Source organism: Emydura macquarii, unplaced genomic scaffold, assembly GCF_026122565.2.
Source record: "Emydura macquarii macquarii isolate MOO-44397 ecotype Brisbane River unplaced genomic scaffold, CSIRO-AGI_Emac_v2 contig_1644, whole genome shotgun sequence".
Taxonomy (NCBI): domain Eukaryota; kingdom Metazoa; phylum Chordata; order Testudines; family Chelidae; genus Emydura; species Emydura macquarii.
The window spans coordinates 27,928,445-27,946,565 of NW_027131781.1; the positions used below are offsets into that span (position 1 = coordinate 27,928,445).

The window sequence follows — 18,121 nt, forward strand, 5'->3', positions numbered from 1 at the left end:
TGCTGGTGTACACACTACAATCAACCCCCTACCAACAAAACTGCCCTGTTTTTTCAACAAAATAAAACCACCTCGACGAGAGGTGAAGGGCTTTTGTCGTCAGAGCTAGGGTGACGCAGTGTCAGTGTAGACACTGCGTCCCCTTATAGCGGTGGAGGGGCTGTCATTCTTGTCAAATTCACCGCTCTGCTGAATGTGAGTGGCTGCCACCTGGCTAGGTCGGGGGGTGGCTGCCTCGGCTCCTGGCTGGTACCGGAGAGTCAGGGGGCAACCCCCCAGGGAGCCCAGGAGCCTTTGAGCTCCCAGCAGGGAGCTGAGAGATGGGCCTCTCACTGACCTAAAGGGCAGTGTGGGGAGCTGAGAGATGGGTCTCTCAGCTTCCCACATTGCCCTTTAGGTCAGTGGAAGTGCTGCTGTTGAGGATGCACTCCACCAACCCAAGGAGAGCAGCGTGGACATCAACCACCACTGGAATTATAGCGGTGGCTGAAAATTGACATATCTTATGTAGACACATTTTTGTAGTGTAGACAAGGCTTACTTTTCCCATGACTAAAAGTTTTGACTTCATTTAGCTTTTCCTTGTCTTTCAACTCATGCATCCACATTTTAACACAAATTGCATGGGGAGTTCCAACACTCTGTGCTTACTGAATTCCCAACAAGCCTCAAATTTGTTTGGTACTTTCATCACTGCAATTCCCATTATCTTTGGCCCAGAAAGTTAGGTCCAGTAGTTTCATTTGTAGTGTAACTGGCACTTCACTAGCAACTCTCTGTAGCACGCCTGCAGGTGTTGTAATAAAGGCACCTCACACAGCTTTTAGTGCCTGTGCTTGGACTAAATCTAATTTTTAAAGTTTTGATTTTGATGCTGATCCAAAAGCTTCCCAGCCACAGTCAATACCACCAGCAGTGTTTTCTTATTAGCCCTTCAATTAGTTCCAGCAACACTTTTAAAGCAGGCTGATACTTCCTTCACATTTATTTTTAATTAACCACACTGTGTATAATCTTTCCAAAGAAATTTAGTATCAAATATTACCTCTAAGAATTTAAACCTTTTAACTATATCTAATTGTTCGCCATACAGATACAGTGTACACTTCTTTGTAGCTTTCCTTTTTGTAAAGATCAGTTCTTTAGTTTTAGCAAAGGAGTACTTGAAACCTCATGCATTTCCCCAGTCTGAAGTCTCTCATAATGCTCTGTTGATTCTCCTTTCGGCCACCTCAGCGTTCCTGCTCCTAATCCATAGAGCACAATCATATGCAAACAGAGTGACACCTACTCCAGTAGGTACTCATTTTGGGAGAGCATTTATCATAATATTAAATAATGTATGGCTGATGACATTTACGAGAATTATATATATTGGACATTCCCAACTCTGACCTGCATGATCCGTTTACTGAAAAATTCTCAAATCCATCCATCCATTCTTCTCGTTATCACTATTGCACCTTCTTTGTGCAATACACCTTCCCTTCACAGCATGTTATAGTCTTCTCCAATATCTGGAAGGACAGCGATCATGAAATCTTTGTTTCTCATCTTTTTTTGTATTTCAGTTTCCAATTTAACAATATGGTCAATGGTGCATCTTCCTCTCCTAAAACCACTCAGCACCATATGCTATTGTTCTCCAAACAGGCGATCTTTCATTCATCATTCTCACTATAATTTTACCAGGACATAATGGCAATTGGTCTATAGCCATCCACTTTTGTGGACAGTTTGTCTCATTTACTTACTGGAATTACTGTATATTTCCATGCTACCAGTATCATCCCTTGTTTCCTATATAGTATTCTGTACTTCCAAAAGAACCATCAAACTGCTGTCAGGAAGATAGCTGAACATAATATCATATATTATCTTTACTTCGGGATGTATTTTTGGTTATATCAATAGCTTTCTCAAGTTCCCGCATATAAAACCTTTAATTCACTAGTATCTTCATGTTTTCCCCAACTACATAATAATTCATGTTTCTCGTCAATGAATTGTCTTTTAAGCTGGTGAAAAACTGCACTTTGATTTTCATCATTACTCACCTCTCGGAAAGTTTCTGCTAAATTTCTGCTCTCTCGTCACCAGAATTTCTAACTATTTTGTCAGTCCCCGTAAAATCTGGCATGAAACTACTCATTCTTAATTCCATGCATTCTTCTAATTTGCATGTATATTTCTGATGTTTGGGTGTGTTTATATTTAACCTCCAACAATACTACTTCCTCTTTCCTTGATTTATCCATAATTCTCTGTTCTATTGCCATACTTTTTTTTATATTTCATTAGATCTTTACCATTCATTGTATTTTTCACTTTTTTATAGGCTTTGTTCCTTACTTTAACTGCCATTTTGCACTCCTCATTCCACCATGGAAGTGAGTTTTCAGTTTTGGAGTACTTCAATATCTTAAGAATGGCTCCAATAGCTGTAGTTATCAGCCTCTTTATTACATTGTTGCTAAAATTCTCTCACACAATATTCATTCACAAATTCAGCAGATTTACTTGTAAATAAGTCCCAGTTAGCTTTCTGAAAATTCCAGGTGGGTAATTTTCCATTATTTTCAATCTTACTAGGCCCTTGAAAAGTAATAAATATAGGGAAATGATTACATATTTCCCAGATGCATTTGCTCGCAATATCTGCTGTTATAATAGCCACATCTAAGCAGGAAAAGCTACCATTCACTGCAGTTGGGGTGCCATCATTTAAACCATTAGATTGTTATCACAAATAAACCTTTCTAAGGATGGACCATTACTATTGGTTGGTCTTCCCACAACTTATTATGGTTGTTAAGGTCACCATATATAATAAATGGTTTTTCAGTGTTCTTCACTATTTCTTGTAATTCTGAGTTTTCTAATTGCCCCACACAGGTTATAGATATTATACATTCTTAAATAAATATTTCTCTTTTGCACTGGGATCTCAAAATAATTATATTCAAGACATACTTCTTCATTCTCTACTTCTACGTAGTTTAATCTTTCCCTTACAAAAATACAAATACTTCCTCATCTACCTAGTTTTCAGTCTTGCCTACAGGCAATATACCATAGAATTTCAAAAGCAAGCTTTTCAACCAACCATGTTTCCTGGATACATATATCTGATTTAGTTCTCATTTCCAGTATATTTTCTTTCAGTTCTTGATCATGTGCTCTCAAACGGTGCGCATTCCAACAAAAGATTTTAGTTCCCATATTGGTCATATTTCACCATTACTCTCATTCAAGATTGCATGAATACAATCCAGTGACAGATTGCTAACAAGTATTTTTCCACTGCCCTTGCTATCATTTTCATTTTTCCTGCTCTTTTCCATTTGTGAAATGCAATTTATCACCTGTCGTAAATGCAACAACACTTTTTTCCACTACTAATGCATCATTACTTGTTCCTTATGCAGTGTTTATCGTATTTTTATAAAATGAGGCTGTCTGCAGTTCCCCTTTTCCTGTGCTGATTTTCTCTTCTATTTCTGCCTGAGGTTTTGAGTCTCCTTACAGCTTCCGCATAAGATACATTAATAATTTTGTGTCTGTCTTTAGCTTGTATTGCTGCAACACATTCTTTATATGCCAGAGTGTGACTTCCCCACAGCTACTACTTGACTCGAGTCCCTGGTATACAATTTTCATACAAGTACACACCCCCACATTAACGCATTTTGTTTTCTCTTTAGAAACAAGTGCTATATGCCCAAAGCACTGGCACTTAGAACACCTTAGAGGAGAAAGATATATGGCTTGGTTCTAAATATCGGATAGCCTAGTATTACTTTCTTAGATAGAGTCCCTCTCTTAACTGGAATCCACACAGTTCGTGATGACTTAGTTTCTCCTCCTCTTTAACTAATCAGCCATTTACTTACTAACACTATCTTCTCCTGTGCTTTTGGTTCTCGTTCTCTCATCACTGATATGCTCCAATAGAATCTCTTGCATTACCCCCTTTTGATTCACATACTTTGGTAGCTGGCCACTATATTAATGTTCCTTGAAGTTTTACTTTTGAGCAGTTTAATCAGCCTACTCCTTGTTTTTACATTCAACTAAAAGATCCCCATCTTGAAACCTCCTGGCTCTTACTATATCCCCTATGCTTCTTTTAATTCAGTCAGCTACTTTCACAGGGTGAACATTACCTGATCTTGTTTTTTTTCCCACTAGAGACCCTAAAATTATAACATGCCGGTTTATTTCTTTCCTCAGCTTTGCTTTTTTGCAGATATCATCATCCTCTGATTACACCACTACTCTTTTCTTCCCCTCCCTTCCCCCCACCACTTTGTACCCAGTCCCCCTTTAATAGACTTGTTTTCAGTTTCCAGGGTGATTTCATTTGGGGTCAGAAAATCCTCCATTTCTCCCCAAAATCCCTACTCTCTACTGCTGCTCCAGTCTGTCTGCCCACCCGTCTTGGCACCAGCCCTCTGACCAGTCTTTATAGCCTCATGTGTAGCCCTGCCCCCTTTAATTGGCTCAGGTGGGCTCACTTGCTCTGACACAGGGTAGTTGGACCTGGTCTACTCAAAGAGACTAGCTACCCTGTGACAATAGGGAAGAAAGATAGTCGAGTGCATAGTACATTGTCCTGGGACTCCTGGACCAGGTTTCCTGGGTGATCTTGTCAAGTCATTTAATCTCTGTGTGTCTTAGACCTCCAGCTGTAAACTGGGACTAACATTTCCCTACTTCATAGGGGTGTAGTGAGGATAAAAACCATTAAAGATTGGGAGGCACTCAGATACCATGGTAACAGGAGAGACAGAAGTACCTAACAGACAGATCAACTAGATTTCAAATCTTGATATTACTCTGATATATTTTCCATGAAAACAATGGTTGGCATTGATATTTCTGTTCTCCAGTTCTTCCAATAGGGTCTTGCATTAGCCATTTAATTATTTTGCCTGAAATTATGGTAATGTAGTTTAAAGCCTACAATAATCCATTTCAACAATTAAAATAATTTTAAATTAAAAAATAATTAAGCAGGACTCGTTTGCTGCCAACAATCCAACAAAATCCATTGAAATCACTGGCTAAGCACCTGCAACCAAAGTTTGTTGAGATGTTAAACCGGCTTTTGACAGCAGTAGCTTTCACTGCTCCTCAGGGTAGTAAATAAAACCATGAGAATGTGAACTGACTGTATCCAATGAAATCATGGCCACCTGACAGTAAATGTGATAAACTAGTCTAGGGTGGAGGTTTGAATGTTTGGTAGTTGTGTGGTCTGTCGAAGCCAGTTGCTAGGATAGTAGTAAGGTGCCTGTGGGTGGAGGAAGAGATTATCTGCATTAGGCAGTTTTCAGTTCCTTGCCTTTGTGATGTGTCACATATGTTGTGTTTGGCAACCTTGTAATTCGCTGTTTTTTGTAAGATTTGCTAGTTTTTTGTAATGTGTAAGTACCTGATTTCACACCTACATGCTGGGGGATATGGGCGGGCCCAGACATGTGTCCAAGGTGGTGATTCACACGGGCTGGGCCTGTGCTCAGATATAGGGGAAGCCTCAAGAGCTGTGCCAGGATGGCTCTGGAAAGGGATCCACACCCCTAACATAGACCTGTACCTCTCTTTGCCCCAAACGCCTAATTCATCCTGTGAAACACTGAACAGAAAAAACACTGAGTATCAGTAAAACTCTTCCCTCTAAGAGAAAAGTGTTAGACACAGAACATCTTGTTTCAGTAACTCCTCAGTTTCCTCCAATCCTGTTCCCCAGACATCTCCATTCCTGAGACCCTCAACAAATCTCCAATTTCTGCTTTAAGCTGCAGGTAGGTGCATTTCTGAGCCATTGTCCCTCCTTCATTGCCTTGTCCAGTTTTCTTCTTTGCAGTGTTGCTGTAGCCGTGTTGGTCCCAGGACAAGAGAGACAAGCTTGACCCTTCCAACAGAAGTTGGTCCAATAAAAGATATCACCTCATCTACCTTCTCTCTGTTTTTTTTGTACATTAAATCCTAGACCAGAATCTAAAGCATATTATTCCTCTTCAAGTGACATCTCTGATGCAGAGATGGTCAACCACCAACTTCCACCCTCCTGTGCATGTCAGTCCATATCGTGATATTGATAATGTAACTGGCTCTCTCTTTCACTGCCTGCAATCTTGCCTGATAGTCTGAGAGCTGGAAGTGAGTCACTCAGTGATCAGCAAGCTACATGTCTATAAAAAGATATTCCTTTACTTTAGAACTAGGGTTCTGCCCATCCAGGTTATATCTGGACAGTCCAGTTTTTGGTTTCTGTGTCTGGGTGCCACTTAGGGTCGAAAAGGGGACCTGGTAATGTCTGGTCAGTAGTGACTGGACACCAAAAGTCTGGTTACCATGGGGTGGGGCGGCACTGGATCATTAACCTGCACCAATTCCTGCTCAGCTGGGGCCACTTCTAGCTAGGGGGGAAGGGAAGTGGAGACAATCACAATGTGGGGAGATGAATGAGTGATGGGGCAGGGCCTCAGGGGAGGTGGGGGAGGAAGAGGCGGAGAGGGGGCAGAGCCTCGGGGGTCTGGTTACCAGCAATTAGAAAGGTGACAATCCTACTTAGGATCTCAAGTCATAGTGCTCTTTTTAAATTCATCCTTCTCATGAACCTCTTTGTTCATGGGTTCCAACTTTTAACATTCTTCTAAAAAACCAAAATTTGAGTGGTTTGAGAATCTTCTGTCCTTTTTAATTGTCCAGCTGTCACATACCTACATACGTAGCCCTTCAGCAATCAGGAGTCTTTGAAAGTTACGGAATACATTTTTTGCAAGCTGTATCCTTCTCTTGATTACTGTGTCATATCTTCCGTCTGAGGTTGTTAGATTGCCTAAGCAGAGGAACCCACTCACTTGTTCCACCATTCAAACCTTCAAGGTATGTTGCCTACCTTGTGTATCACTGTATTTACTTATCATACTTAGCCATTCCATATTTACTGCTGATATTGTTCGTGGCAATAAGCATGTTCTGAAGTTCTTCTCTAGTTGAAGCAATGCAAAGCAGGTCATCGGTGTATCTTATGTTGTTGATATGTAGACTTGCATGCCCTGGTGGGTGTCTTCTAAACTTCATTATACCTTCTACAGATATGCTAAACAGTTGGCGGTAGAAAGCAACCTTTCTTGATCCTGCAGTGTTCAGATGTCATTCACTTTGCTGCTTTCTGTCCCCAAATAATGGCTTTTTATCTTGAGTCTCAATTATATTCTTCAAGAATATGTATGATATGTACTGGATTTTCTCAAATGATGTCTCATTCACATTCTCTAGCACTACTAACCTTCAAGAGAGAAATACAGACTGACCTTTAAAAGTACTCCAAAAGCGTTCCTTGTGTGTATGACTGATTAAAAATTTTAGCATAATAAACTAAAACTGAAAAAGTAGAGTAACACTTTATTTATCTCCATGGCAATGAATGTTGACAAATATTTTCCTCGCATTTTCGTTGTTTAATACATTTAACAATGGATGCTTCAAAATTTAAGCTTTATTTAAAACCCTTCTGGCTTCCATGTCATGATAACCACGAGTGTGAATGGAGTGCAACCAATGCAGTGTTGAGGCACTGGACTCCTCCAGTCCCATTTCCCCACATCCAACCTTCACACACATGCCTCTTCTACCTACTACTCCCCTTCACTCATCTCCTCTGCCCCATCCACAGCTATTCACCAAACAGATCAAGGGATGAGTGCGGGTGGGGGGATGTGATTAGTCACAATGGGGGTAGGATAGCGAGTAGTGCTCTATTCACATTTTCAAAGTATTCTTCACAACCATTGAGGACCAGCCCCAAGAAGGGATGCAACACACTCTCTCCAAATAGACTGCACAACTGTCTCTAAGGACAGCAGGAGATGGCAAAAGGATTCCTTGGCTCTGTTCCTAGCTTTTGGAGGGGAGTATTGTCTAGAAGTTAGAGCAGGGCCTGAAAAGATTTCTAGGTGCTATTTGCTTTATATTTTTATACATTAATGTTTTCAAAACACTAGCAGGAGTCCCCCATTTTAAAGAAGCACAGGCAAGCACATATTGGGCATATCCATTCTACGAGGCAGTATAGATAAGCATCATTCAGTTAGATCTGCCATATTACAGACTCGGGCTCTATTTCTTACTCTGCCAGAAGTAAGTGCTTTTATTTATATAACTCACTCACACTCTCACACACTCTCACACACTCTCACACACACACACACACTCACACACACTCTCACACACTCTCACACACTCTCACACACTCTCACACACAGAGTCTTAGAATCTCAGTTACCTCATCTGTAAAATGTTGGGACAAACAATACTTGATTGCCTCTGACATCAGGCTATGAAACCTTTCTCTCTGCAAGAAAGGCACAGATTTATCATCACCACAGACACAGGTGAAACCAGAACTCAGAGCATCCTAGCAAGAGGGTCCCACCTACTGTTCCAGCTATGCATTTGTCACATGCATGCAATGCGGGAGGGTTAAAGTGATACTTAAGTGTTATGCTGCTCCTCTGCACAGAAGTGATTTTTTTTTCTTTCAAAGGTCTTTAAAAATAATAAAGGACCAAGAGAACTCATTCCCAAATGCCCTTTTCATTTCTCTAGTTTGAAAAATCATGGCAAAGATCTGGCAGCAGATTAAGATATTCATTTGTCAGTAATTTCTGATGCACATGACTGAGAGCTGCTAACTTGTATATGGTTAAGTTTCCTACGTATTCCCTTACCTGTTCTTTATGAATAGCTTTTTAAAAAAAAAAAACTTTCATTACTTCTTAATTGTCCATAATGCTTTATTTTAATTCCTAAAGACAGATTTTAAAAAGCAGCTGAGTAGGGCAGTCCTTTTAGAATCATGAATTTTATTCCCCTTTGCTTTTTAGTTTTGCAGAGAAACAAAAGCCTCGCTGAGCTAGAGTTAAGGTAAAGAAATAAAAATCACCCGAAAAACCTTTTAGATGTGGCCCTGTGGTTGTAAGGGTGTTTGCAAGTCAGGAAATTCATGGCTAAAGTACAGTTCTACTCTGAAAAGTGGCTGTATAAAACTGGCAGCATTGGGCTTCCTGTTTCAATAAAACAATTGTCAAAATGATTCAGTGTCACAAGTCAGAAGATGGTTTTACTAACTGCCAGCTCTGCAGAGAGCTTTGCAACAGTCAAACCAGGTTCTTTCCTACTCACACATCACTACCACAAACAGATTCCTGCAGGCCACACACTGTCCTCATGTCTGTAACCATGTGGGGCATGGTCTTCATTGATTCAACAGTTTCAAAATCATTTAATGATATAAAATTATGAAAAAAGAGCCAGTTTCAGCACCAACAGGTAGTCACACACTGCCATTTTTACAGAATCTCTTTTTAGTACCACAGGACCTTCAGAAGCTACTGTTAAAATTAGCATTGACTCTGGCACCATCCACTGATGGCCAATAGATGTATGTATAGAAAACCTGTACAAAGTGCACCAAGCAACATTGCAACAGAAGATGAAGGTATATGCTAACTATGAAGTGTAGAATCTGAAGTATAGAAGACATTGACAAATAGAGCTAAAGTAAGGTTTTCCAGCACTTTTATAAAATAGAGAAGAACAAGACAGGCCAGTTTCAGAGTGGGTCAGCAGAGAGGGAATAAAGAGCCTGATATTTCTGTATTGCGAAAGCACATTATTACAAAAACTATATTAAAAAGAACTCTAAAGTTGCAAAACAAACCCACTACCTCCCCCATGTGGGTTGTTAGTGAGTCTAGGCAGATCCTAAAGGACACCTGGGACTTTTTTTTTTTTTTTTTAACCCAAGAAAGCATCACAGGCAGTTTGGAACTATGGAATGGGGATTAGCAGTGAATTTACTACTTATCTGATATTTTAAATTGACATCAATAGGTTCCAGTTATCACCCCACTGGGAAGAACAGTGAGTGAATGGTCTTGCATTTAGTTCTGAACTTGGAAAGGGCAGAGGTTATTCTTATTTCATCTATAAGCAAGGTTTGGAGTCTTCATCTGTCTCTTGTAAGAATTCTCTCTCATGCAGATAGGACTTTTTTCCAATTTGGCAACAGTTTCATTTTCCAATTATGTGAAGCCATTATGGGAGATCACCACCATAAAAACAGCAGTTCTAACTACCAGAGAGATCACTAACACCAAGCAGGGCTTTAAAAGTCAGTACAGTGAAAATGAATTGAACTGTGTCCAATGGGGAACCAGAGTAGGAAGCTATGAATTAGGATGATGTGTTCTTGGTAATCTGCATTACTGAGCAGATAAATTATTGCATTCTGGACTAATTTAGCCTCCTCAGGGTATTGGATTTCACTGCTAAGTATAGAAAATTGAAATAATCAAGCCATCTTGATTACTATAATCCTTTCTGACCTCCCAGACATCCACATCACTCTCCTCCAACAGTTACTAAGGCTGCGTCTACATCAGAAGAGATTTGGCAGAAAAGCTACCCTGGCAAACCTTCTGAGTGGAGACCAGGTAAAGAGTGCTTGTATAGGCAGTTCAGCAACACAGTAAGATATACCAGCAAAGGAAAAAGCATTTTTATGCCAGAATCAATGCATCTGAAGTAAGGCTTTTGCTGGTCACCATCCCACTCCCATGCCCCACAAAAAACAATACCCCTAACCAACAATGCAATACCAGCAAAGTTTCTAGCGTACAGTGGGCCTACGACCATCTTCCTTGTCAGTCACTCTAGCCACTCTGCCTTGCTGTTTGAATCCACCCATCAATTTCTTTTGTTATCTTATATTCATGCAAAGGGCTTTAAAATGAGGACAAGCAGCAACTCTGCCCTTCCTGTTCATTCATTTTATCTCTCCTATTCTGTTCCCACAACTTCTTCCTGACCAATAGTACCAGCCTGAACTATCCCCTTGTCCCTTCTTCACAAGAATGTTTTTTTCTACATGAAGCTAAAGACTATTATAATGGACATGCAAAAGAAAGCAGAACTAAGGTTGCAGGAACTACCATAAACCTGGCATTTCCAGATTTTTTAATGTTTCCTTTTGCAACACTAATATTAACATATTTAAAGCATTAAAAAATATCATATGCAACTACTTGCTAGACAACAGGTATCCATACGACAGAATGTGCAATCAATAAAATAGAAGCATGCCTCCAAAGGAGGATACACTCTAATTGTCAACTAGGAGACAAGAATCCTGGGTTCTATTCTTGACTATGGGAAAGGACTGGAATTAAAGCAGGGGGCCCAAGAGTTAGGACACCTGGGTTTTATTTGTTTGGTTCAATGAGGCTTTGCATTTATATAGTGTTCATTCATATGCAAGTCTCATTAATTCATAAAGGTAGGTATGAAGAAGTAGCCCCATTTTAGCAGACTTGCACAGGCAAGTACATAGATTTGGTATATACTTTAGAAGAGGCAGTTGTGGTTATGGAGACTACTTTGGTCTGCCAAGTTGTATGTGTGAGACAAAGCCGCCCCCCTCAATCCAAGTGATTTCATCTTGCATCTTTTGTAGTGCATAAATTGGTTTAACTGCGTTAGAGAAAGGAGGCAAGTGCCTTCTTCAGATTGTTGATTCAGGTTGATCTCCATGTGGCCCCTACGTCAAGGTTTCTCACACCTTATAGGATGGGTGCTCCCTTGGACTGCGAGGAGGGAGGCAAGATAGATAATAGTCAAGTGCTAGGGAAAAGAGGTAGGAAGTTGAATTTACTAAGACAACTTTTAGTCACTACTTCATTCAGTGATGACGGAATTAGGATATATTCCCTGCATTTGGGGTTAGGTAGGCGAGGCTGAAAACAGTCGAGAGCTTTTTCCCTGTCCTCTGTCTGTGTTAGGGATTGCAGACATGAACTGGTTTACAAATGAAGCAGATCTGTAAAAACAGTTTTAACTATGAATGACCAACCTGCAACTGGAAATTAAATGAACAATTTGATGTCCCAAATATGAACCTCTTTAGATTAGAGGAAGAGGAACAGGCTGGCAAGGAAGAGCAATCTTATAATTAAATTATTTTACAATGCTATATCCATTCTACACCCTGCACCCCCACCACACCCCTTCTCCCAGGTCTTTTGCACCATCATAAAGGAAGAGCCAGTCACATTAGCAACAGATTTGAGAGTTCCTTGAGCATGATCATATAGATTTGGTGTACACTCAAGTTATGTACTATAACTACATTGGTCAGGGGTGTGAAAAAAGCCACATCCTGACCAAAGTTGCACACTTAACCCCCTATAGCCTGGTCTACACTACAAAGTTAGGCTGATGTAAGCCGCCTTGCGTCGACCTAGTTGTGCATGACTCTACACTTAAATTTATCTCCCACCAATGGCGATGCAATAACACCTGATCGGCGTTAAGCCATGATTAAGGTTAAGATTTTGTCATGGTTAATTTTAGTACAAGTCACAGACAGGTCGCAGGCAACGAACAAAAATTCACGGAAGTCCGTGACTTTCACCAAAAACATCTGACACAAAATGCTGCCGATGGGGGGGGATGACTGATGCCCAAGCCCTGCTGTGGGGGGAGTGAGAGGGATCTAGTTCCCACTGCCCAAGGCAGCTCAGAGCTCTGGGGCCCCCTGCTGCCTACAGAAGCTTGAAGCTGCAAGGCCCTGACAGCTTCAACTCCACCGCCCTGGGACTAAAGCAGAAAATGTCATGGAAGTCTCTGAAAGTCAGAGAATCTGTGACTTCTGTGACCCCTGTGACAATCTTATCCTTAACCACGGTCAATGCACTGAGATTGATGCAGCGTGAGTGTAGACACTAATGGCTTGTCTACACTTACAGTGCTGCAGAAAGACAGCTGCATTGCTGTAGTAGTCAGTGAAGATGCTACCTACACTGATGGGAGAGCTTCTTCCATCGATGTAGGTACTCCACCTCCCTGAGATGTGGTAGCTATGCCAAGGGGAGACGCCTTCCCATCGACATAGCTGTCTACACCATGGGCTGGGTTGGTATAACTAAGTCTCTGGGGCGTGCATTTTCCATACCCCTGAGCGACATTGCTATACTGACATAAATTCAGGACTGCATTACCTTGGTCAACCTTAACAGTCCTCTAGCAGCAGTTCCACAATGCCCAAGACTGACTACTCTGGTCACAATTATTAACTCCACTGCTCAGGGGTCATGGAGACCAGAAGGCTCACCTCCACCTTTAAAACCGAGCAAATTTTTGAAATACCTTTTCCTGATTGTTCAGCTTGGTAAGCCCATCTAGCAGCTCTCTGTTGTTGTGTGTAACTGTCCAGACAACCATGCCACCTATGCACTCCAGACACATGCCAACCTGGAGCAGCCAGGAGATATAGGATCCCCTGGGACTGTGAAGTGAAGAGGCTGTGCAGGCATAACAACGAACCAGCTGTAGAAAAGTAGACATCTACCAGCAAATTGCAGCGGGGGATGTAGAAGGGGTACGACAGAAATCAGCAGCAGTGCTGCATGAAAGCAAAGCAATTACAGTAGGCATATCAGAAGGCCATGGAGGCCAACAATTCATCCAGTGTCAAGACACAGATCTGCTGCTTTTACCAAGAGCTATAGGCTATACTTGGTGGAGACCCCACACCACCCCACAAATCATGGTCGATACTTCTTAGGGGCCTGAGGCACAGACCTCTGGCATAAACAGAAAGAATAAGGAGCAGAGATGTACAACAGGAGGGGTCTGGCTATGCCACAAGCCAGGAACATTTTGAGATTCCACCCTACTCATGTCTGTTCCAGTAACTGAGCATGGGGGAGCCTTGGGGAATCCTCCTGAAAGATCTCAATGAAACTTTCATGGAGGTACCTCTGCAATCCTCTTTTGCAGGTTTCTAGGGGATGGCAGCCTTATTTCTTACTTTGCAGTTGGATACTTTCCCACATCAGTTAGTGACAACATCAGCAGGCACCATTACAATTAACATGTTAGCAGCATTTGGCCCTGGGTACCTTTGGGACAGCAACAGCATCTGCGCTCTCTGTGCCTGTGTTACACTCAGGGGTGCGAGATCAGCTAAAAATCACCACCGCCTGTGGAAAACGGTGCCAGTATTTAGTGCCATTGTCCTGTACTCATAGTTTAATGCAACCGAGCAATTCCCTCCTCATTTCCTTCACCCCTGATGGGCCATGTCACCATGGCTGATGGCATGAGTGATGCTGGACACAAACACTCTAAAGCGAAGTGTCAATAAGCATGTATTGTTTCAAACTTCATGGGAGCAACAGAAAGAAGAAGTTCTGAATCTTAACTTTTGCTTTCTGTTCTGACTATATTGACAATGGTACCTCTGTGTTTTATCTGTAGCAGTTGCCGTTGCAACCTTGATGGGTTTCTCCTCCACAACCACACCAGATAAGGAGGAGAAAGAAGAGGACTCAAGATGACATGTTCAGCAAGATCCTGTGAACAAGTGCTACATCAGACCATGAGCAGAGGGACCGAAGGGTGAATACTTCAGATTGTGTGGAGAAGGAGTAAACAAGACCAGGAGAAAGGCCTGGGCGTCACAGAAGGAAAAGGAGAGGGATTTGCACCTGGACATAATGGAGATTCTCTGGAAGCAAACTGATGCTGCAGACTCTTGTGGACCTATAGGCTCAACAATCACAGGCTTGCGTCCCTTTGCAGCTCATGGAGAACTCCATTTAAGCACCTCCCTACACATCCACTCAGCATTTCACGTGGCATCAAGGGCCACATCCCCATCCCTAACACTCCACACGAGGGTACAGTCAGGACAACCACAGCTTCATATACACTGACCTGTGAGAGCCACAGTTATTGTATGAGAAGCCAAAATGAACATGAATGTTTTTTCCTCTTGTTAAGTTCTGTTCCATTAATTTATTACCTTTTTAATGTATTTGCTTTGAACTTGCACAGGTTTTTTTTTGTTTGTTTTTGCACACTGATTTTGTTAGTCAATAAGATTCTATTTTTTGGAAAATAATTAATCTTCATTACTTGCCAACATATGCTGCAAAATGCCAAGTGATACTGAAAGCACTCAATTACTTGTTACTGTACAGTGGTGACACAACTCACAGGATTAGTGACAAACAGCGTAATTGCAAATGCACAGCAAGCACCACAAAATTAATAGGTGCACTGAGTGTGTATATTCATAGACATACACCAAAGCACCCCTCCATTCCAAAACTGCAGGGCAAGGTAGAGCACAGTCCACCACAACACTTTACTGTAGCTCACTATTAAAGTACTCTTTCAAGGCCTCCCTCTGCCATATTGCTGCACACTGAGCTCGTCTAATACCCCTTGAGTCTGGCTGTTCAAACCCAGCAGACAGCCACTCCACCTCTGCCCTCCACCCCAGCAGCAACTCCCCCCCTTTGCCTCACAGATATTATGCAGGACACAGCAGGCAAGTATAACCACTGAGATATTTTTCTCAGAGATCCAATCTTGTGAGTAAACAGCATCATCCTCCTTTTAGTCTACTGAAAATGCACATTCAACCATCAAGCTGCACCTGCTAAACCAGTAGTTGAATCTTTCCTTAGTGTTGCTGAGGTGACCATTGTATGACTTCATGAGCCAATGGAACAAGGGGTAAGATGAGTCCCGCAGGATCACTACTAGTATTTCAATATTCCCATCGGTAATCTGCATGTCAGGAAAGAAATTCCATACTTGCAGTTTCTGAGCAGTCCTGTATTCTTAAAGTTGTAAGCATCATGCACCTTCCCTGACCAGCCCACACTGATGTTGGCGAAGCATCCCTAGTGATCTACCAAAACTTGTATAATCATAGAAAACTAGTCCTTTTTGTACTCTGGGGCAAGATGAGCTTGGTGCCAAAATAGGGATATGCATGCTTTCTTTCATGAAACACAGTTCGGGAACCCCTTTCCCGCAAATCCATCCACTGTGTCCGGCACATTGCCGAAAGTCAGTTCTGCATAGCAGGAGATGATTAATGGCCCTGCTGTACATTTGCATGACAACAGCACACACAGTGGCTTTCCCAACTCCAAAAACAATTTCCCAGTAATGGGTAGCAATCCGACGTTGCAAGTTTCCACAGTGCAATCACCACTCAGTTCTCCACCATCAATGCAGCCCTCATTCTGATGTCCTTGCACTGGAGGGCTGGGGTGAGCTCAGCGCACAGATCCAGGAATGTGGTCTTTCACATCTAAATGTTCTGCAGCCACTACTTGTCATCCCAAACCTGCATAATAATGCGATCCTACCAGTCAATGCTTGTTTCTTGGGCCCAGAAGCAGCACTCCACTATCTGCAGCTGTTCCATGAACACCACCAGCCACCCTGAATTTGTCCCATAGCAATCTGTACTCCATGAAACTATCACGTTCCCCACTGATGTGGCTCTTCTTGTGACTCTGCAAATACCAGAGGATCATGCATCCTGTGCTTGCAATGCTCATGATGATAGTACAGAGCTATGCAGGTTCCATGTTTCTGTCAGAGTTGGCAGATAGCGAGGACAGCCGAGCACATTCACGGAATTTTTTTTAAAAGGTACAAAAATTATGGACTATAGATGACATTATGGGATGGAGAAAACTGCATGCTGGGAAGCTGACCTGTTGCACCACTTGTTTCTGCCCCACCATGTATTGCCAAAATTTCCCAAAACACTGTGTGCTGGATGATGGCAAACTGCACACTGGGATACCTACCCACAGTTCACCACACTGTGCATTCACAGAAACACTCCTGGTGAGTACATGCAGTGCTGACACAAGGAGCCAAGTATGTGCACACACAATCAATATACTAAATATGGCAATTTTATGCCAATGTAACTTGCGTCAGCAAAAGCTTGTAGTGTAGACATAGTTTATGTCAACAGAAGAATGCTTCTGTCAATGTAAATAACCTCATTCAGAAAGGTGATGTTCTTGTACTAACAGAAAAACCCCTTCCATCAATAAAGGCTGTATCTACACTGCAAGTTTATGCTGGCATAGTTACACCAGCATAGCTATTTTGGTGTAGTCTCAACAGAGTAGACATACCCTTAGTGCTAACCGTAAACAAGAACTGTTAATCAGCTTCAGCAACTCTCCAAAAAAGGAAAGTTATCCCTCCGAAAAGTGAATAACTGAATTATTTAAACATGCTTTATTAGATTGCCAAAGAATCAACTCTGCAATCACAAAACAAGGTTCTTTGAGCAAAAAGTCATTGTGGTTTTGAGAAGAGGTGAAAGAAGCAATAAGATAAAATGGGGAAGTTGACAGCAAAGAATACAAATTTGCATTTCCTGACTGATGACAATTGATAGGGAAGCTAAAGGTAGCAATGAATACAAAAATCAAAGGCCAGCAGGGTTAAGGACAATAGGAAGGAATTCTTGAAAGAACAAACAAAATCATAACAACGATATAAGTCCAACACTTGGTAAGGATGGTAAGTAAAACTGTCAGATAGGCAGAAATTAATATTTCTATTCTGTATTTGGATAGAAGCAGGATGATATACATATCATACATGGATAATTAAATACTTTCTATTCCATCAATAATTAGAGTGGATGACAAACAGCAACAATTAAAGTTAAGCATTTTAAAATCTGCAGAACTCAGTAATTTGCATCCAAGAGTATTAAAGGAATTGGTTGAAGAGCTCTCTAAATCACTAATGTTGATTAATGGTCCTAGAACACTGAGGAAGGAAGTTCCAAAGGACTGGAAAAAAGCTAATACTGTCCCGGTGTTTCAAAAAGAGTAAAATGCGATGACCTACAAGTATATGCTTGCTAGTCTGACGTCAGTTTAAGGCAAAATAATGGAAAGGCTGATGGGGAATGCAATCAGTAAAGAATGGTAGTATAATTAATGGCAATCAACATGGTTTTATAGTAAATAGGTCTGGTCACAGAAACGTTTCATCTGTTTTTATGAGAACACAGTTTGGTTGACAAAACTAAGTTAACATAATATACTTAGACTTCTGTAAGGCATTTGACTGACATTTTGATACAAAATTAGCACTATATAAAAATTAATATAGCCTTATGTCATGCTGGCTAGATTGGGGGGAGGAGGGGATTTATTATGTTGTTTAACATCAATATGTCAAAATCATAGTAATTCATGTGAGATAT

At 41.3% G+C, this 18,121-nt stretch overlaps 1 protein-coding gene across 2 annotated transcripts in view; it reads right to left on the minus strand.

Annotated features, from left to right (window-relative positions):
* The window catches only part of ZNF592 (zinc finger protein 592), a 67,691-nt gene that overhangs the window by 37,181 nt on the left and 12,389 nt on the right, over nucleotides 1–18,121 (minus strand). The window lies entirely within an intron of this gene.